Source organism: Lactuca sativa, chromosome 9 (genome assembly GCF_002870075.4).
Source record: "Lactuca sativa cultivar Salinas chromosome 9, Lsat_Salinas_v11, whole genome shotgun sequence".
NCBI classification, from domain to species: domain Eukaryota; kingdom Viridiplantae; phylum Streptophyta; class Magnoliopsida; order Asterales; family Asteraceae; genus Lactuca; species Lactuca sativa.
In genome coordinates this window covers 218,055,499-218,078,377 of record NC_056631.2, presented here as the reverse complement: position 1 = coordinate 218,078,377, position 22,879 = coordinate 218,055,499, and positions in this window count along the sequence as shown.

Below are 22,879 nucleotides of genomic sequence, written 5' to 3'. Positions count from 1 at the left end.
ACAGTACAAACTGTCAAAGTTCCATCCGTTGCTCCAAATGCAAGTAAATCAGAGGTCATATTCCCAAACTTTATTATAGTAACCGGAGAAATGTTATAAAAAATAAATAAATGTAACAAAGATAAAACAAGGATTGGGGACAGATTGATCTTAGAAAATTAATTACCCATGGATTTGCATTGATCAAATATGTATTGCATTCCCACAAAATAATATGCAGGTTCAGCTTTTTTACGTGAACGATTCGTTTCACTTAAATTTGATCTTATACTGTTTGTGCGACTCACTGTTTGGCTTTCACTTGGATCCTATAAAACAATTTAACACCTCAAAAGATATATTATAATAATCAAAAGGTGTTTGTATATGAAAATAAAGAAATGAAGCAAACCCTGCTAAAACTCCAGTTGTCTATGTCATGTGTAATGGAGGTTGGACCTGAAGATGGTGCCCATTGCCTACTGATGAATCAACCATTAAATTAACATGATGTTAGAATTATATCAAATCAAGATTCATATTACACTCTAGACTCTACATATAGTTGCACATTCATGATTAATGTACTACTTGAAGCTTGTGTATTTGCATTGATCAAACCACATTAAATTCCTGAAAGAACTTGTGTAATTATGGATTTTTGTAAGTAATTTTGGCGTGTATGTTCATATGGTGAACCCAATCATCAAAATTACATAAATTTGAAGCAGACGCAAGTAGAAAATCAAGTAAAAATGGCAATTACCTGGTTCCAAGGCTATTTAGGTGGCTAGGTGACTACAACTTCATTCGATTCTCCAGCCTAGTAATCAAATTGCGACAAGACACAAGCCTTTGCCATTGCATCTCCAAGCCTACACACATGACATTTGTGCAATTTAAAAGCATAATAAAGAAGTATGCATACATGAATTGCACTAAAACCAAGTACACACACAAGAATCGCATGAAGGAACTCGATAGTAAGAATTATAGGTTTTAGAAGATTACTGAGTTGTACATACAACAGATTGACATGATTTCAGATAACTTTGTTTACATCACAGAGTTATAGAGATTTGTAAAAAAAAGATGAGGTTCAACAATAATATGAACACGAAGAGTGTGACATTTCGATGGGGCCCGGATCAGCAGTCGGCTTTTGAGGCCCTTAGACAGAGGTTATGTGAGGCTCCAATTCTCGTACTACCTGAGGGGCTGGATGATTTGGTAGTGTAATGTGATGCATCGATCTCGGGGTTAGGTGCAATAATGATGCAGAGAAGGCATGTGATTGCATATGCCTCAAGGAAGTTGAAGCCTTACGAGGCGAACTACCCCAGTCACGACATGGAATTGGAGGCAGTGGTGTTTTACCTCATGATTTGGAGGCACTATTTGTAGGGAGTTCGGTGCACCAACTTCACTGACCACAAAAGTTTGAAGTATTTGATGGATCAATATAACCTAAACATGCGACAGAGGAGGTGGTTGGATGCACTGAAAGGTTATGATTGCGAGATCTTTTATTATCTAGGGAAGGCCAATATGGCGGCCGATGCCTTGATCCACAAGACGATGGGTTCTTTGATTAGGAGCGTTTATTTGAGGATGACGGTGGTCTCTCCACTTCTAGATATGATCAAGAAGGATCAAGTGGAGGGCTTGAAGAAAGAGAACTGGAAGATAGAGCGAATTCAGGGTCAGTTTCCCTTGTTTGTTCGGGATAGTCGAGGTCTTCTGACACAATGTGGCCAGGTGTGGGTATCGGTAACCGAGGGTGTGAGATAGAAGATCCTGGAGGCGGCACACAGATCCAAGTTCTCTATTCACCCGTGGGCCACAAAGATGTATAGGGATTTGAGATTGACTTATTGGCAGCCCTGGATGAAGCAGTAGATTGGATGGTTCATGGAGCAGTGCTTGACCTGCATGAAGGTCAAGGCCGAACACCAGTGGACTCACAACAAGTTTCAACCAATACCCATTCCTATGTGGAAATGGGAAAAGATCACCATGGAATTCGTCACGAAGTTACCGAGGACGGCGAGGGGTGTGGATGCCTTATGGGTTATTGTGGATAGATTGACGTAGAGTGCCCACTTTATTCCGATCTCCGAGAGCATCTCCGTTGAGAAACTAGCAGATATTTATGTGCGAGAGGTGGTAGTTAGGCATGGGGTGCCAGTGTCGGTGGTCTCTGACCGGGATGTCCGATTTACATTTAGATTCTGGAGGAAGTTCCACAAGGAACTGGGTACTCGGTTACATTTCAGCACAGCTTACCACCCCCAGACAGATGGCCAGAGTGAGAGGAAGATCCAGACACTGGAGGATATGCTTCGAGCAAGTGTATTGGACTTTAGAGGGAGATGGGATACATACCTGCCATTAGCAGAGTTTTCATATAACAATAGTTATCATACTAGTATCGACCGACACCCGTTTGAGATGTTGTATGGTCGGAGCCTCGGAGTGTAGGACCCTTATTTTTTGGGGCGAGGTTGGACGCTGAGTCATGGGGACCACCGAGGTGGTGCTCAGGACTACCAAGTTGATTTAGCAGGTGCGCGACCGTCTGTGAGTCGCTTAGAGTCGTCAGAAAAGCTATGCTGACCAGCGCCGATCAGATCTTGAGTTTCAGGTGTGGGACTTTTCTTTATTGAAGGTGTCGCCATGAAAGGGAGTCATCAGGTTTCGAAAAAGGGTCAAGTTAGGGCCCCGATACATTGGTCCATTTAGGGTTTCTACCAGGGTGGGAAAGGTGGCTTACCGTTTGGATCTGCCGGACAAGCTTAACCAGATTCACAACACCTTCCACGTGTTTTTGCTTCGGAAGTGTGTCACTGATGAGGCCACAGTTATTTGATTGGACGACATTCAGGTTGATGAGAGCCTGAACTATATTAAGAGAACCATTGCGATTTTAGATAGATAGACTAAGGTTCTTAGTAACAAGGAGGTGAAGCTGGTGAAGGTGCAATGACAGCACCAAAGAAGCTCCAAAGGGACATGGGAGCCGAAGGATAAGATGCGGGATCATTACCCCGATCTATTTGCGTCTACGGACTTTGAGGACGAAGTCTAGTCCAAGTGGAGGAGAGTTGTAACACTCCAAATTGGGTATTACTGTTTAGACCCTTGAAATGGAAAAGATGGCATAAAAATTCCCTTAGTACACGAGGCGTACTCCAAGAGTACGCTTAGCATACTAAGGATGCATGAACACGGAGGGTGGCCGCATACGCAAGGCATACATATAGGTACGCGGGACGTACGCGACAGAGGGCCACAACCCTAATTCTCGGACTTGACACATATTTAAACACCCTTAAGCCTCTTGGACAAAACCCTAATCAGCCTCCATAGCCTCATTTCGCCCTTTTACACCAGAGATACCTTGTGAGAGTGTTTTTGAGCTTAAGGACTGTATTTGTGGCCATTTTAGGGTTCATTCAATAAGAAGGAATTTCTAAGAAAGCTTGGAGTGGCATTGGGCTTCAAGAATCTACATCTAGTTCACCTTGAAGGCACCAAGGCCGGCCGATTTTATGATGTGTGGTACACTAGTTGATGTAGTGTTATGTGGCATGTTAGTTGGTTATGTTCTATGAGGTATGATAGTTGTATATGTGGTATACTTGTATGACCGTGGGAGAGCCTATGACAATCCGGAACTACTATCTTGTACAAGTGGTCAATTCTATCAATGTTAAACTTGATTTCGTTACCTTTTAGCACCGTTTAGTGGCTCGTTTAAGTGTTCTAATCTTTAGTACAACCAAGGTTGAGATTAGGGAGGAGCTATCAAGTCGCTAGGATCGGTCCCATAGCATACAAACTCCAGTTACCCCGAGAACTTAGCAACGTACATCCCGTCTTCCACGTGTCGAACCTAAAGAAGTGTCTATCCGATGAGACACTCGTGATTCCCCTCAATGAGGTCAAACTAGACGAGAGTTTACACTTCGTGGAAGAATCGGTTGAGATCATGGACCGGGAAGTCAAACGAATGAAACAAAGTCGCATCTCGATAGTGAAGGTTTGCTAGAATGCCAAGCGGGGACCTGAATTAACTTGGGAGCGCGAGAATTCAATGAAACAGAAGTAACCTCATCTTTTCCCAAGTCCATGATTTGTATTCTATGCTTGAATTTCAGGATGAAATTCCCTCTAACGGGGGGATGATGTGACAACCCGAAACTTTTACCTTGTATAATTGGTCAATTCTATCAATGTTAAACTCGATTCTGTTACCTTTTAGCATCGTTTAAGGGTTCGTTTAAGTGTTTTAAACTTTAGTACAACCAAGGTTGAGAGTAGGGAGGAGCTATCAAGTCGTAAAGTAGCAAAATCGGGCCATACACTCTCTTAGGAGGAGTGTACGGCCGTACACATGGGTGTGCGGCTGTACACCCCTCCTCATGGCTGCACACTTAAGGTGGTCGGTCACCCACCCCTATATATATGAATAGATCGCCTGACTTCATTCCTTTCTCCTCTTGGATGCACACTACTCCCTACTCTCTTAAGTTTCTTCAACCGTGAACTCTTCAAGGCTTCAAAAACATGAGTATTCCATCCTTTATGATTTCTATACTTGAAAGACTTCTTGATTCAAGCCTTGGTTCATCAAATTCCATCATGTTCTTCACCCTTTGAAGGAGTACGGCGGCACAGCTTCATAAGGTTGGACGTACACCTCCTTAAAGGCTCTCCAAAGTGAGAGTTTGGCCCCTATCTTCTAGTTGGACATGATCTTAGCCTTGATGCACCTAAAAGTCGACAACTTGGGCATGAACTTGAAGAGTGTATGACCACACACCCTTTTGTAGGGCCGCACACACACCTTAGGGCCATACACCCACTTTCAAGAACATTTTAGGCCTCAAACTTGCATTACTACCAAGCATAGGACCTAGAACACTTCCTTGATGCTTCTTAGGGCCTTGAAACACCTCAACATGCACACTTTTTCATGAGTGTATGACCGTACACTCATGGGCCGCACACCCAGGGCTGTACACACCCTTAGGTTAGCCATACACCTCCTTCACTCAATCCCCTATGGTTTTAAGACTTAGTTCAAGTGTTTCCAAGACTTTAGGGTGGTTTCCTATCATGTCTAGTAGTGAAATATCCTAATTTGAATCATATATGTGTTATTACATGTTAAATAGGATCCAATTGTGTTCGAGGCTTCATTTGACACTCAACATCTCTTATCGATCCTTCATACAAACCACTCACTCGAGGTGAGTTCATACCCCTACACTTTTACGATTTTTAAACGTTTTCAGGGGGAAATACAAGCCAAACACAAATGCTTTTGTGAACTAATACAAAAGGACTTTTAACAAGTATAAAACTCATACAATTGATTCAGACAAACGATTTTCATATTTGTATAAAATATTTAAATATCTTATCCGTTTTGTAATGTGTTGAGCATAAGGGACGTTTTCAACTTACTACCAAAATTGCATAGTTTTTCAGATTCAACATTCACATCATATACATTTAAACTATAATAGGTATAGTTTGGGGTTTTCAAAACATAACTTCTATGAATTCAAAGTTATTCACCACTAAACATATAAACTATGGCGGATTTAGTTTATGGTATTCTTTACTACAAGGGCATTGCATTTCATAATTATTTAAGTATAATTATTACCGTATACCGCATCCAACGGATTCTAATACAAGAAAACACTTTAGAATTATATGTAAACTAGATTGTACAACATTGTGAGGCTCTACTTCAAAACTGTACCCAGAGGTGTACTGAATTAAATCCTATCATAGTATAACCAGAGTCTCCTGGAGGGAGAGCATGAGATTTGTGAATAGGTCTATTCAGGATTGACAATCCCACACCAAAACTGCTAGCTACAGTTAGGCAGGAATGCCTGAGGTGACAAATGTCATTTAAGCATGGTTATACGACTCACAACAATTATAAACTAATCATTTGTTTATGGAATTTCATTCTTCAATGGTTTTATTTTAAGTAATAAAACTACTATAGATACTGGTGTTAGTCAGGGTTTTCATACTATACATATTGGTGTTAACCAATGTTTTCATACAATACATTACTTACAATATTGGTGGTAGCCATGGATTTTATACAAGAACTTTCATACAAAACCATATGATATAGCTGGTGGTACCAGGCATACATACAAGTACTTTCAGACATAAGAACATGTCACACCCCAAAACCAGAACGGTGGAAACGTTCGGGGGTGGAGGACGTCATGTATAGTATCACAATAATGCAAAGTAGTAAAAAAGCAACAACATCATCCATTGCATTAATAATATAATTTCATACAAGTGTGTTCTGCCAAGTTATATTGTAACAGCCCAGATTCCCAGGTATTATTCATTCTTATAATTTTGGTGATTTGTGAGGAGACTCGGCGAGTTGGAGCTCAAACTTGCCGAGTACGATCGCGGCTATGGGCACGGGTTCGCGTCTGGACTCGGCGAGTCCACGCTGTTTAATGAAACCCTAATTCCCCGGGTTTGGAGCCTATTTAAGGGCACTTATAGCCTCCCATTGCGGCTACCAGTCCCTTGAGAGAACCCTAAGAGAGCTAAATCGTTTTGGGAGAGAGGAAGTCACTTTTGGGCCTTTGTGTTCCTTGTTTAGCAAGAAGAAGGTGGCAAGAGCAAGGAGGAGGTGAGATTCCAGCAGACCCAGAGTCTAGAGGCTTCATTTTGAGGTAATAGTTCGAACCTCCTTCAGTTTTAGGGTTGATCTTTAGAGTTAGGGTTTTCTAACCCCTTTGGAGAGTGATTATGTGAAGCAAATGGTCCCTCTTCGAGTTTGTGCCTTGGATCTGGACTCAAAGAGGTCCATAGACCCTAACCCTTGGAGCTTTTTGGGGTATTATGGAGTTCTTGGACCTAGGTTGTCATTTTTGGGACCAAATCTCCTTTTTATGCCTTGTGGGGGTTATACAAGCATCAAGTTTCGAACTTTACGTGACATTCATGCTTGGGAAGGCCAGATCTATGGTTTGGGGAAGCAGATCTGACCTCAGAAGGTCAATAGAGTTTGTGCATGGCATGAACTCGCCGAGTTGTTCTTGAGACTCGGCGAGTAGGGTTGGGGTTTCACGTAAATTGTTCAGCGAGTAGACTCGCCGGGTTGGGGGATGACCCAGTGAGTCAGGGAGAGTCAATTGGGGGCTGGGTCAAGCCGGAACTCGCCGAGTTGTTCTTGAGACTCGGCGAGTTGAGTCGTGGTGGCCCCACGATTCATGCCAGGTGGAACTCGTCGAGTTAGGGAAGTACTCGATGTGTCAAGAGAGGATCCGAGGGAGTCAGTGAACACGTATAGACTCGCCAAGTCGCTCTAGTTCTCTCGCCGAGTCCAATCAAAGTTGAGCGTTAACCGTTGACCAGAGTTGGCCAGTGTTGACTTGATAGGGTTAGTCAACCTTAGTTGTGAAAGTGTTAATTAGAGATATATTGTGTTATAGGAGGATTATAGCTCGGGGGGATCGAGCGCGAGTGATTTCCGGGATTTGCAAGTTATCGAGATACGCGAGGTGAGTCTTCTCACTATACTTTACCATGAGTAGGTAATCAGAGTTATGTGACAGAGTATTTGTATGCTATATGTATGTTATGTGTTGTACTGCATTATTTCTATGTGATTTATGATGTGCATGTTTATAGAGTTGGAACCGGAAGGTTCACATAGATAGAACCAGATGGTTCACAGAGTAGGGTCCACGGACCCACAGAGTTATAGCCTCGAGTGGCTAATATGTGTTATGTGTGGTATTTTGGAGAACTCACTAAGCTTTGTGCTTATAGTGTTTGGTGTTATTTGTTTCAGGTACTAGTGATGACCGTGGGAAGGCGCCGGCTTGATCAGTGACACACACGGGATTTTTATGTTATGAGATCTTGGGATTTTTATATGGCATGGATTGAGTTTCAAACATTGATTTTTTTATGAATATTAAATGAATTATGTTTTATAAAATGTGGAAAATTGTTTTGAAATTTACGGTGTTACATATATAGACACCAAAAATATATATCAAAATAAAAGATGAGTCTTGAACGAGCTCCGTCGTCTCAAAAACCTGGCACCGGTACATGTCTACTGGTGACCTGAGAGTACAAGTTATTTTGAAAAAGTTTATCAGCTTTAAAGCTGGTGATATCATAAGTATATTAGTGTCTGTGTTTGTATGAAAGCCTTTGTAAGATGTTTGTAAGATGTAATGTATAAGTTTTGTGAAGTTTGTATTTGTTTGAACACTCCTAGAAAACCCTATGTTTCCTACTAAAAGTAGCCTTCTACCAAAGCATCTGGTATCTGTGTGTGTGTCTCTTGTAAGAGTGTGTATTTTCCCAAATCCGACTATCATTAACCAAAAATATAGTTTTTACATTACTGTGCATCGTGTGCATGTTCACGAAGTGAATGTAATGGGAAAATAATATAGTACTGTAGTGTTGTATTAAGTAACTACTGTTGTACTAACTACCTTAAACCAATTGTTATTTAAAGTACCATGTGATCGGCCTGTACCCTGCTACCGACTCGATAGTAAAACGACAATGTAAGACGCCGTAAGAAATGACATTTGGCACCCGTAGACTTGCAAGTCCCGCTGTAGCGAGCAACAAGGTGTAGGATAGTCAATCCAGTATAGATCTATACGCAAACTCATATGCTCCCCAATTAAGGAGATTCTGGATACAAAAACGGTCATTGTAGGTAGTGTCATGCCCCGTTTAATGGCTCACATAACTGTATTAATGTATATTTAGTGTATGTGCTAGCTTTATTGTGTGTTCTTTCTCTGTCTAGCATGTATGTTAGTTTCTCATCATAGTATTTATCGTGTGTTTCTCGTTATAATATCTCTTGTTAGTTTCTTATCATAGTATCTATTGTTTGTTATTGACTCATGTATGAACTGACTCTTTGTATGCTTCATTGTTCTAGTAATAGTATTAGTATATCTCTAAACTATACCTATTATAGTTTACTAGTAATGTTGTTTGTGTATATGAGCTTGTTTGTATACCCTTTCTACCCACAGGTATTGTACTGAATGAGGTAACCTTTTATATCTATATACATATACATAATATATAACTAGGATTCAAACGACCCTCGGACAGATAACCATGATACCCTAAGTCCACAACCAAACAAGGAACAGGAAGTAAGGTGAGCTATCAGTCCTAAGTCCTTTCAATCCTACTTATATAACTATATCTATATAGATACACTTTTAACATAATATAAGTTTAAAAGAGTTTAAGAATCAATATTTGACATGTAAAAGAGTTTGTAAGACAGTTTGAAGTAAAACAGTTTGAAAAGTAAGAAAACCACTTGTTTGGTAGTTATTAATCACATGTGATTGATATAATAACTATAATTGTTCAAATTGTATCCCCCCCATAAAAGCATTTAAAACATTTAAAAGGTTAACTAAAGGGGTATGAACTCACCTGTAGTGAGTGGTTTGGATGAACGGATTGTATAAGATGCTCAGTGTCAAGTGAAGACTTGAGCACACACGTGGATCCTATTTAACATTTAATGATACATATATGAATATAATTAGTGCTTATAACATCTAATTATTGAATTGAAGCTACCTTAGAGGCTAGTAAACACTTATTTTGAAGTGTTACAACCATATATTATTATATATAAGGGGTATATGGCTATACAAGGGAGTGTATGGTCAAAATACACACCATTTGTGTGTGTGCGGCCAGGGGGTGTGTGCGGCTGCAAACTCCCTATGGAATGTGCCAAAATGTATTTTAAGGCTTTAGGACTTATCTAGGAAGGTTCTTACTTCATGCTTTAGCCTTATATGAAGTTTATTACCACTTTTGGACCTAAAAAGGGTGTGTGCGACCAGCATGATGTGTGCGGCCGCACACCCTTTATGAACATGATAAAATCATGTTTTTCTAGCATATCATCAAGTGTTCTTAGCATATAACAAGTTATAATAAGTGTATACACGTTATAGAGCCTTGAAATGGTGATTAAGGTGCAAAACTAGTGTTTGTTCTTGGTGTTCTTCGTGTTCTTGGTGTTCTTGACTAAAAATGGATGTTTTCGTGGATCAAGGCAAGGGGAAAGGCTAGTTAAGGTCACATATTAACTAAACAAAGGATGAATCACTCACTTGATTGAAGTTTGGCTTGAAAATTTGGATGATACTTGAGAGAAAACGTGTTCTAGCTTTGAAGAAATGAAAAAGTGTTCAAAAATGACAAGTGTAGTATATATACGGGTGAGTGTGCGACTGGGGATGGGTGTGCGGCCGCACACACCTTGTTTGGTGTGTTTGGCCCGATTTTGTGATGCTACACACATACTAACCCATTCTACGACTCATATCTTGATTATACTAAGTCTCAAGCACTCCTATAGACCCAAAACTTCATTATAAAGCAGCAAAATGAGGCTAACTTTTGATAAAAATGAAGAACGTATAAGTTAGAAATTTTGGGTTGTCACATCCCCTCGTTAGAGAGAATTTCGTCCCGAAATTAGAGTTTAAGCAATTAAGTAGTTACAAATAACTAAGTAAAAAGACGAGGGTATTTCAATTTCATCTGATCCTCTTGCTCCCAAGTGAATTCCGGTCCTCGCTTGGCGTTCCAGCGAACCTTCACTATCGGGATACAACTTTGCTTCGTTTTCTTGACCTCCCGGCCCAAGATCTCTACAGGTTCTTCCACGAAGTTGAGGCTCTCGTTGATATCGATCTCGTTGAGTGGGATGACAAGAGTCTCGTCGGACAGACGCCTTTTCAAGTTCGAGACGTGGAAGGTAGAATGTATGTTACTGAGTTTGCGTGGTAAGTTAAGTTTGTATGCTACAGGGTCGATTCTTGCTAGAATCTCGAAAGGCCCTATGTACCTTGGATTTAGCTTTCCATGCTTTCCGAAGCGTATCAAGCCCTTCCAGGGTGAGACCTTCAATAGAATGCGGTCGCCCACCTGGAATTCCAACGGTTTCCTTCGCTTATCAACGTAGCTTTTTTGTCAGTCTCTAGAGGCTTTCAATCGTTCATGAATCTGAACGATCTTCTCTGTCGTTTCCCGTATGATCTCCAGACCTGTGAGAGTGCTGTCATGAACCCGTCTGTTAGCTACTGGGTATCACCCACCTCAGCCCAGCACAGAGGGGATCTGCACTTTCGGCCACAGAGGGCCTCGAATGGAGCAGCCTTTATGCTCGTGTGATAACTGTTATTGTAAGAAAATTCGACAAGGGGTAAATGAGTATCCCATGCTTTCCCAAAGTCGATCACACAGGCTCACAACATATCTTCCAAGGTTTGGATAGTTCTCTCACTTTGTCCGTCGGTCTGTGGATGGTAGGCTGTGCTCATGTCCAGCCTCGTTCCTAAGGAACTTTGTAGCGACTGCCAGAACCTCGAAGTGAACCTACTATCTCTGTCCGAGATAATGGATATGGGAATACCATGCAGTCGTACAATCTCCCGTATGTAAGTTCTTGTAAGCTTCTCCATCTTGTCTGCTTCTTTGATCGGCAGGAAGTGTGCAGACTAGGTCAATCTATCAACGTTGAACCATATGGTATCAAGTCCACCCATTGTCTTGGGCAACTTGGTTATAAAGTCCATAGTGATCCGCTCCCACTTCCATTCCGGTATTTCCGGTTGTTATAGTAAACCCGAGGGTTTCTGGTATTCGACCTTGACCTTCGCGCAAGTAAGGCATTTACTCACGAAGGTAGCAATCTCTGCTTTCATGTTAGGCCAACAATATAACTTTTTAAGATCTAGATACATCTTATCTGAACCCGGGTACACGGAATAACAAGTGTTGTGTGCCTCTGTCATGACCAAGTCTCTCAAGCCACCATGTTTCAGTGTCCAGATCCGATCCATGAGGTATAAGGCTCTGCCACCCTTGACTTCCAAATTCTTTTCCATCCCTCTCAGGGATTCACCCACCACGTTTTCAGGTTTCAAAGCGTCGAGCTAAGCCTCCTTAATTTGCGTGGATAAGTGTGAATGGATAGTCATAGTCAATGATTTGACTTTACGACCATAATATTCTTTCCGACTGAGGGCGTCAGCTATTACATTGGCTTTACCCGGATGATAATGAATTTTGCATTCATAATCACTGAGTAGCTCGACCCACCATCGTTGTCTCATGTTGAGCTCCTTCTGGTCGAATATGTGTTGTAGGCTTTTGTGGTCTGTAAAGATAGTGCTTTTCGTACCGTACAGGTAGTGTCTCCAGATCTTCAGAGCAAACACAACTGCTCCCAGTTCAAGATCGTGGGTCGTGTAGTTGACCTCATGTGTCTTCAGCTGTCTCGAGGCATAGGAGATGACCTTACCTCGCTGCATCAGAACACATCCGAGCCCTTGATTTGACGCATCGCAATAGACAACGAAGTCTTCTATCCCTTCGGGGAGGGATAGTATTGGTCTGGTGCACAAGGCTCGTTTGAGCGTTTGGAACACCCTTTCCTGCTTCTCTTCCCAGTCAAAGGCCACGCCCTTCTGGGTCAGTTTTGTAAGAGGTTTTGCAATGCGGGAGAAGTTCTGAATGAACCTGCGATAGTAGCCAGCGAGGCCTAGAAATTGATGAATTTCTGTAGGCGTCTTCGATGCTGACCAGTTCTCAATAGCTTTGATTTTGTAAGGGTCCACGTGTATTCCCTCTTCGCTAACCACGTGCCCTAAGAATTCGATTCTTCGTATCCAAAATTCGCATTTCGAGAACTTTGCATAGAGCTTCTCCAAACGTAATGTTTCTAGGACTTGTCGTAGATGTTGGCTATACTCCTCCTTACTATGAGAGTAGATAAGTATGTCATCGATAAAGATGATGACAAACTGATCCAAGTAAGGACGACACACCCTATTCATTAAGTCCATGAATACAACAGGCACGTTTGTTAATCCGAATGGCATCACTACGAATTCGTAGTGCCCATAACGAGTTCGGAAGGCTGTCTTCAGAACATCCTCTCCTAGCACTCGTAGTTGGTGATATCCAGTTCTCAAGTCGATTTTTGAAAAGAAGTTCGCCCCTTGAAGTTGGTCAAATAAATCGTCGATACGAGGCAACGGATAATGATTTTTGATGGTCAGTTTGTTGAGCTCCCTATAGTCGATGCACATACGAAACGATCCATCTTTCTTCTTGACGAACAAGAGTGGAGCTCCCCAGGGTGAGAAGATTGGTATTATAAAGCCCTTGATGAGCAGTTCGTTAAGTTGACAGGACAGTTCTTGCATCTCTGCAGGCGCTAGACGATAGGGCCATTTGGCTACGGGAGTAGCCCCTGGTACTAAGTCGATTCTGAACTCGACTTGACGTTGCGGGGGTAATCCTGGGAGTTCTTCTGGAAAGATGTCGAGAAAGTCGCGTACTACTAGAATGTTCTGAATTTCCTTCGTTTCTTGGCTCACATCGACCACATGAGCAAGGAATGCTCGACATTCCTTTAGCAAGAATTTCTGAGCATGAATGCTCGAGATGATACGAAGGTTCGTGCCAGGTTTTTCGCCTTAAACTACTAGGGTTTCGCCAGACGGCAGATTAAGGCGAACAGCCTTTTCGTAACACATGATATCGGCACGATGTAAACTCAACAAATCCATGTCGATAATGACGTCAAAACTTTTAATTGAGACCGGCATGAGATCAATCGAAAATGAATGGCTATCTAAAGTTAGGGTACACCTGATTAATATACTACTAGTGTTCTCTGTCTTGCCATTAGCCATTTCTACTGTGAACGGTTCTTTAAGTGCTCATGATTTTTGCTTAAGTAAATGAGCAAATTTTTGGTTCACAAAACTCCTCTCCGCACCATTATCAAATAGAATGCATGCATAAGACTTATTAAGGAGGAACATACCAGTGACCACTGTGGGTTTGGCAATCGCCTCCTCATGGCCTATGGCCTGAACTCTTGCCACTCCACCGACAAACCCTGCCTTCGGGCAACTCCTTTTTAAATGGCCACCCTCGCCACATCCGTAGCAAGTTTGGCCCACTCCAGCACCGGGGACTTGGTTGATTGGCTTCGCCGGAGCTTTACAGAAACGGGCAGTGTGCCCCTTCCTGTTGAGTTCAAACACTGCATTTCCCGGTAGGCGTCAACGTGGTGGAAGTTGCATTTGTTGCACTTGGGCAAACTTCTAGCGTACTGCTTTACCAGGGCAGCAGAGGCAGGTGCTATCGCAACATGAATTGCCACGACCTGCTGCTTTTTGGCAGCCTTCGTCTTCTTTTTGTCCTCCCAGAACTTCCGCTTGGGTCAGCGGTTTTATAAGGTTCTGAGATGGCTAGGGTTGTTGTTGCGGCTGGGGTACAAACCCCATGGTCTATGAGCCGCTGTACCATTCGTTTGGCACTATCAAATGTATTGGGGTGTGATGCCAAGACATTTCCCTGGTATGGTGGCATCAGCCGCCATATATATCTCTCGATTTTCTTTCCCTCAGTATGAACCATGTTAGGACAGAGGGCCACCAGTTCACAGAATCTGGCGGTGTAGGCGACTACGTTGGAGCCCTTCATGGTTAGGCTCCACAATTCTTCCTCCAGTTTCTGGATCTCGCCCCTCGGGCAGTACTCCTCAATCATGAGGTCTTTCAAAGTTTCCCAGCCCATAACATTAGCCACTATAAGAGATAGTGACTAAACATGGCTATTCCACCATGTTAGGGCTTTTTTTTCAAAGGTGCAAGCAGCGAACTTGACCTTGCTCTCCTCTGGACAGGAGCAGATTTCGAAAACCAATTCAGTTTTCTCGAACCACTGCGAGAGGGCAATGACTCCGCAAGTCCCTTTGAAGGACAATGGCTTGCAGTTGGTGAAGTCCTTGTAGGAGCACTCTTTCAAGCGCACATGGATTTCACCATGAGTAGATAGGACAGGGGTTCCTCCTCCAGTGGAACCGGATGTATGATATTGAGCCATGGCTGTAGCCACACCTACAGCTACAGCATCAGTTAGAGCTATCGTGTCGAACTGAGGAGTAGGTGGTGTTGGTGCGGGGATTGCGTCTTGGTGATTTACGTGGAGGCATCTTCGAACTATAAGTTTACAAAGATGATGATATTCATAAGAAATCGATAGGAAAACTTGATGAGAATGATTCATGGACTAACTCTTCATAGCCCAACAGTACGATTGAATGTAGATCTAGAGTTAATAGATGATAACATTTGGGTAATAATTCCCATGAGATTAGGTACCTATCAATGTTACTGGAATTACAGATGTAACAAGTTCGGGAAAATGGCCAACAGAAGGAGGCCTTACATCAACCAAAATGGGAAAATTTTGACAGGGCTACAACCTAACCAAGACCTAACAGACCTAAGATTTACAAAGATAGGGAATTAGACCAGAGTTTTACATAACTAGGTTATATCCAAAAGAGAGAAGTTGATGAGAATCTATCAGCGACAAGAACTACCACAGTGAGTTCTTGACCCCGACAGAAGACGTTCTATGTTACTCACGTGCCTATCGGATCTTGCTTGCTGAGCTTGAAGTTCCGTGACTTCAGCTTGGGTTCAGCAAGTTCTCTCTGCAGAGCTGCATTGTGGACCAGAGTCCTTTCATGAGCAGGACAAGTTCAGGAAGATGGCCAACAGAAGGAGGCCTTACATCAACCAAAATGGGAAAATTTTGACAGGGCTACAACCTAACCAAGACCTAACAGGCCTAAGATTTACAAAGATAGGGAATTAGATCAGAGTTTTACATAACTAGGTTATATCCAAAAGAGAGAAGTTGATGAGAATCTATCAACGACGAGAACTACCAGAGTGAGTTCTTGACCCCGATAGAAGACGTTCCATGTTACTCACGTGCCTATCGGATCTTGCTTGCTGAGCTTGAAGTTCCGTGACTTCAGCTTGGGTTCAGCAAGTTCTCTCTGCAGAGTTGCATTGTGGACCAGAGTCCTTTCATGAGCAGACTCTAGCTGGCGAATGCAGACTGTGTTAACGCCAGAGTTGGCGTCAATCTCCCCGACTCGGCGGATAGCTGCTCGACCCTGCTCTGTGTTCCGAGCAATCCTACAAACTATGATGGGTAGGACTCTGTCAACGGGACCTCCCTCAGTAAGGTTGTAGAAGCTTCTGTGTCCGTTGTAAGGAATGGGTTGACCTTGTTCCTGACTCCATCTATTCAAGTTTGTGGCCCACAGGGGTGTGGGTCCTTGAAATGTTGGACGATGGTTTGGGTTTGGGTCTTGAGCAGCTGGGGGTTGGTTGTTGACTTTCGGCTCTGAGTCAGAACCATCAGATGAGCCTTCAGCTTCATGATCATCCAAAGGGATTGGGTGATCATCTTCTGGTTCTTCTTCCAACCATCCTGCATTGTCGTGGTTGGGGGTAGTACGGGTCTCCGGGAAGATGGAATCCAACCATTAAATCTACGCGAGAAAAGAGGTATAAGATATAACTAAGTGATGGGTTTTAGCCATAAGAACATCCTATGTGCTCATGCAAACCCTAATGCTTGGATCTAGGTTTCTCTGTTGCACATGCAATTCATCCAAGACTTAAAACCCTAGATCTAGCATGTGATAATCAATATTAACACAAGAATGGGGTTTAGATCTTACCTTGATTGTTATGCAGCAATAACAATCTCAAATCCTCCTTGTAATGGCTTTAGAAAGCTTAGAGTCACAAGTGTCACTCCTCTAATGGCTCACAAACACCAAGAGCAAGTGGATGAAGAATGAGAAGAGAGGAGGCACCCAAAAACGTGTAGAAAACCTAAGGAGTTTATTCGCCACGTTTTTGGTGCCCTAGGGGTCCTTAAATAGTGAGGCTATTAGGGTTATCTAACAAGGAAACCCTAATTTGACTGCTTAGGCCCTAAGCAACCCATGGACTCCCTCCTTAGAGGCCTTGGACGATTTCTAATGGGTTTCCCCATAGAACTCGTCCACTCCATCCTCTATGGAGTCCATTAGCCAGATATCTAACTATCACACAATTGACAGTTCTATTCCCCTTTATTTAATTAATGTCTTTTAGCCACAAAATTAATTCTTAATTAATTATTGACTAATATTAATTAAACAATATGATTTCTCCTTTAATATATTTTTCTCATAATATATTAATAAATCATAATTACTCATTTTTCTCCATAATTCATCCTATCAAGTTGCTTTGGTGAAGGCAACCCAAAAGGACTATGCACCATCGGGTGAAGTACATACCAAAATAGTTATGGACTTAGACACTAATCCAACAGTCTCCCACTTGGATAAGTCTAATAACTATTCTGCGTATGACTTCAGATCCTGATTTGCAATCATAGCTTTCAAAAGTTGCTGTCAACTTTGATCTTATCATATACATGTCCTTTAGATAAGGGATCATATATTCCTCCATTCTTGATATCACATAGATGTGAGACATGGATTGAAATCCTTCTCTCTGTCTAGGTGTTGTTTCCCAATTTCCAATTTATGACGACTGACAACAGACTACAATTAAACACATCAAATTAGTCCCGGCTTGGCCAAGCGCTTAAGTGTCATCACTAAATCATCGAGGGGCCCACATATATCGCTTTTATCCCACTTTGGATAAAAGGAACAGATAAACTTCGACTCAATGCTTAATCGTATTCACTTATCGAATCACACACAACAATAAGTTTAAAACACCAAGTTACTGGTGCGTTTACTTATAATCAATGTGCAACCGACCAGCAAATAACAACTCACACGTCTCGATTTCAAGAATATACAATATTATCGACTCACAATCACTCGTGATAAAATCCATGAAGTGATTCTTGTGAGCCTGGATTTAATCCAATGCTCAAAATCATATTCATAAGCACTCACGAATGTTGTAACAAACCTTTGCTATGTCTAATACACTTTAGACAATCTACAAACCAATTCATGACAGTCTTCATTCATACCTACTTCCAACATATGAACGACTGTGGACCATTCAAATAATTTGATTATTCTGAAATAATTAATTATTCAGGAAGTCAAAACATGCAAAGTGAAACACAAGAATAATACTAATCATATATGGTCCCAAACCTTTGAGTATAAATAAAACACCTTTTATTTATCACCATATCGATTACTCATTATTTGTTGTTTCGGTTAATTAACTTATTACTTGAATTATTACTATAATTGTCCCATGCTCTTAGCATGCACACAATGTTTACTTATGGTCCTTACTTTGTGAAATAGATTAAATGAACACATTTCCAATCATACTCATTTCACAACTCCCAATCCTTATCATAAGTATAAGAATATCAAATTCTTGCCACTTATAAAATATGCTAGATATTAACATTTTATGCAATGATCCTTTCGTAAAGTCATAGCTCAAAATCATCAAGACTTGGCCAATCTCTATTAGAAACAATTCTATAGATATGATGTCTCTCACTCAAAGTACATTCCTTTGAACATCCTTCTTGCATAAACATTTCTAATCTAGACATAGATTCTCAATATCCAACTCCCAATATGGAAACATTTCCATATTTGCCATATGACAACTCATTCTTAATAGAATCTTATCTATTCATAATAATGTCGATATGGTCCATCCAATACCATACTTCCAACTACTCACAAGCGACCAATCCTCAGCGAACTTTGGATCGTCCTTTGATAGTTGTTTAATTATTTTAGTCAAAACCGATTCTAGCCCTTTTTCCTTCTTAATGCGCTAGACATTTGGAAAATTTTAGAATGGTCAAATATTATAGCATATGCAATTGATCCTATACCCGAAGCGTATGGGATACAACTCATAATAAAAAAATGTGATACTTTACCAGTTTCTTACTATAATATCGTCATAATATTTCTATTTGTCGTGTTCTCAAAAAATTCGAATTACGAAGAGGGATGCCATAATCATAATCGAACTTTGAGAATAAATATACCCTTGACTGAATTTATTAAAATTCCATAATCTAAGCCTTTATATTTGAAATGAAGCATAATATTTTCTCCCTTAATTATAGCAAAACAACTTTTCAACCCTTACGACTTTGCAAAGTATAACTCTTGTTTTCTATAATTAATATTGCTAACTTGCAATACTTGCCATAATAATCATAAAATGATAACACTTATGCTCCCACTATCATGATGATTATTATCATACAAGCATAACACTTATGCTCCCACTAGCTTTGACATGTATTCAGAAGACAGTTGAACTTCCAGAAAACAATACCAATGAATTTCTTAAGTTCATATTTCTATTACCTAATGCTTTGATAAGCCTTTATCTAAGCTGCTTAAACTCATACACCTTTTCCTTAGCTCATATGTGTGTCTAAAAAATTCAGAGCTTATATCAATAAGTCCCAAATGTTAGACTAATTGCCAAATCTCACAATTCGAACAATGGAAAGGGATGTCGTAAGCATAATCGAATTTGAGAATTCAATTTTCACAATTGCTATCTTCTTAAAATCTCTCTTAGTGAAATCATTTCCTCACAATCATTTTCATGAAGGAGAGAAACCTTATGACACTTAGATTTTATGGTGTATGTGTTCCTATCCATGTGAACTTGCCATTACCATAATCGAAAGATAATGTTTGTGGCAAATTCAACCTCTTATGGACAGAACTTGTCCATTCTTAATTTCTTTCCATCAAGGGTCCCACCATTGCTTCCAAGTTATCTAGCAGCTCACCTATTCCAGTCAATGTACTTTCATTAAACAAGGTGTTTGCCTTATGCAGTCTATTGAGAACTCGTAGAACTCATATGCATAATCACTCAACTGGAATGACACAGAAATAGAAATTTGTCAACACGATAGGTTACAAACCTCAAGTCATGCGCTAGTGTTTACTCTAGATTAATTCTTGAATCCTTTCAAGATCTTCAGACTCCCACTGACCTCATGACATATCAGATTCTCTTATCAAGAACATTTCTTGATAAACAAATATCCAAGATTTAGTGTGTGTATATATCAAGACAAAACATTACACACATTTGGTCTTAGTTGGTCTTTGGCTTCTTCAAGACATCACAACATACCAAATTCAAATGTGTAAGAGTAGGAAAACAATTTTCTACTTCACATTCGATGAATGTGTGTCACTCAATTCACAATCTTGGAGTACGATTCTAAGACTTGATTTTGGAACAAAGTATGACTCATCCTTTTTGATTTAACCATTTCAACAATTTCTGATTCCTCTTCTTAGCCATACCAGTGCACTAAGATGTCCTTAGAGGAGCAATTGTGATATGGTTCTTAATCCTTAAGATGATCATAAAACTGATACAAAAGTACTCTCCCTTCTTCTTAGATTGGAGAAAACTTTTATCTTTTTGCCTAATTGATTCTTCTAATTCGTTCTGCCATTCATTGAAACCTTTTCAATGATTCAGAATTCTACTTAATCTTGTAAGCATAACCACATTTACTAGACTTTTAGTAAATTATGACGAATAGTTTTATTGTTATTTGCGGTGGACTTGAATAGTGTATAACATTGTGTTCTATTCCTTTAGTCCTTTACTTGACTCACATACCTGTGTGATCAAGGAATTAGTCTTAATTTCCTAAGTACCAAGATTTCCATACATCACATGATTCAAATCATATGATTCCAAGTTTCTGTCCAATTGAAACTTGGGTGATGGAAATCTTTCCTTACTTAGAAAATTTTGATACTACCATAATTAACATAACTAAGAATCACATCCATTTATAGAAATACACAAACATCAATTTTTTACAACGATTTCATTGCAAGGATATACATAAATAAGATAAATCAAAATTTATTTTATTCATAAAAGCAGCGGAAAACATGTCCTTACAATGCAAAATCAACTGAAAAATCTATGTAATCAAATATTGCTAACAACTCTATCATAACTTTCTAAGCTCAAAATCTGATCTTCGAATCCATGCGATCGTGATCCATTTCTTCGTGATCAGACTCATCTTGCTCTTCCATCAAGCTTCCTCTCTTTTCACTGATCCTGCAAAACATTCAAATGTAATCTTATCACATTATGTATTAAGAATCACTGAATAGGAACTTAATGGAGTTAGATAGTGGATTCCACCTGAAGTAGAGTCAAACGTCTTGACTCTCCCATCTCTTAGATCTCTCAGGTAGACTGGGCAGCTTTGTCTCCAATGCCCCTTCTCTTCGCAATAAAAGCAAATTGACTCTTTTGGAATAGCACACGGAACTACTTCAGACTTTGCCTTTCTCTTATGATCAAACTTTTCGACCATGACATGCATTTCGTTGCCATTGCCTATATCCATAGAGGTCTGGAAGGCAGATACACCAATCAACCTTGCTTTTCTAGTGCGCCAAATCATTGCTGATTCAGCAGCAATAAGCATATAGGTGAGATCGATGAGGGTCACGTCGTGGTTCATCATATAGTACTCTCTTACGAACTCACTATATGAGTCAGGAAGCGACTGAAGAACCCAGTCAACAGCCAGCTCCTCACAGACAATGGATCCCAACATTCTTAACCTATCAATGTGTGACTTCATCTCTAAGACGTGTGCACACACTGACTTGCTTCGTCATGTCTATTTGCCAAAAGGGCTTGAGTGAGCTTGAACTTTTCAAGCCTTTGAACTTGTGGGTTAGGGAGAACAATAGGAGGAGGTGGAGGAAGTGAAGCATGATCTCGTGTTCCTCGATCGAATCGTGGAATATCATCTTCATGTGGAAAGCTTGTTCCATGGGATTTGGGAAGACCATAGTTGTCATACTTTGACATCTACAAAACGGGAGAAAATTCAAATTAGTTGATTGATTGAGTCCTTAATAAATCACCCAAATGAGATATTAAGGCTAGGACCCAACGCAATATTCCACAACTTGGGAGAGGGATGTCGTAACCCAAATTCCAGAACATTTGAAGGTAAGTGAATGACGATTCACTAATTTTTAACCATGAAAAACGAAAAAGAGATTAAGTTTTAAACGTATTGAAAAACTCCTAGATCCTTTGAGATTCATTGAACTTTTCAATGGCATGTTTAAATCTCGATATGCCCCTCGATTTGTGACTGGGATGCCGAGGATCACATAACAGGGTGTGAATAACCATGCAAACTTACATGGTGCCCCCAATGTTACAGTCACCTATTCGATGTGCCGGTTAACCACACACGCTCCACCAAACTATGACAAACATTAAGTCACCCTTTGCTACCTTTTCTTAGAACCATTTAGTGTGCCGGTTAACCACACACGCTCCACTAACGTCTTCGCAAAGGTACAAAGTGTAATTTCATGGAATTGCATCAAATTCACTTTTGCCTAAAGTAACTAAGATTGGGAATTTTGTATAAAACATTTAGTTACTTTATACTTCATTATACTTTTAATGGAAAGGGTTTGCCCTATCCTACCCGTTAGGCTAACGACCCTCCACCAACCAAGGAAGCGGTGGGTGAAAGTGGACACCCATTAAACGGCCATTTTATAGGCCATAACCTTATACTCCCCCTTACAGATTGGTTTCGTGAATGAGGCCTACTAACGGTAAGACTAGCAGTTTAAGTTGTACATATATAATATTAGACTTTTAATGTTATATATAATATAAGGGTGTATTTTACACTTTTAAAATACTAGGTGGTCTAATTTAATAAATTATAATTTTAATTTAATTAAATGTAAACCATATCACTATGGATTTATTAACTCTCTTTTAATTATACACTTAATTAATTTAATAAAACCATAAGGGTGCAATTTGAACTTTTTCAAAACTTAGGGTTTTAGAATTTAACATTTTGAAATTAAACTTTTAATTAAAATTTTAAATTTCAAAACTTGAGGGCAAGTTTTGAA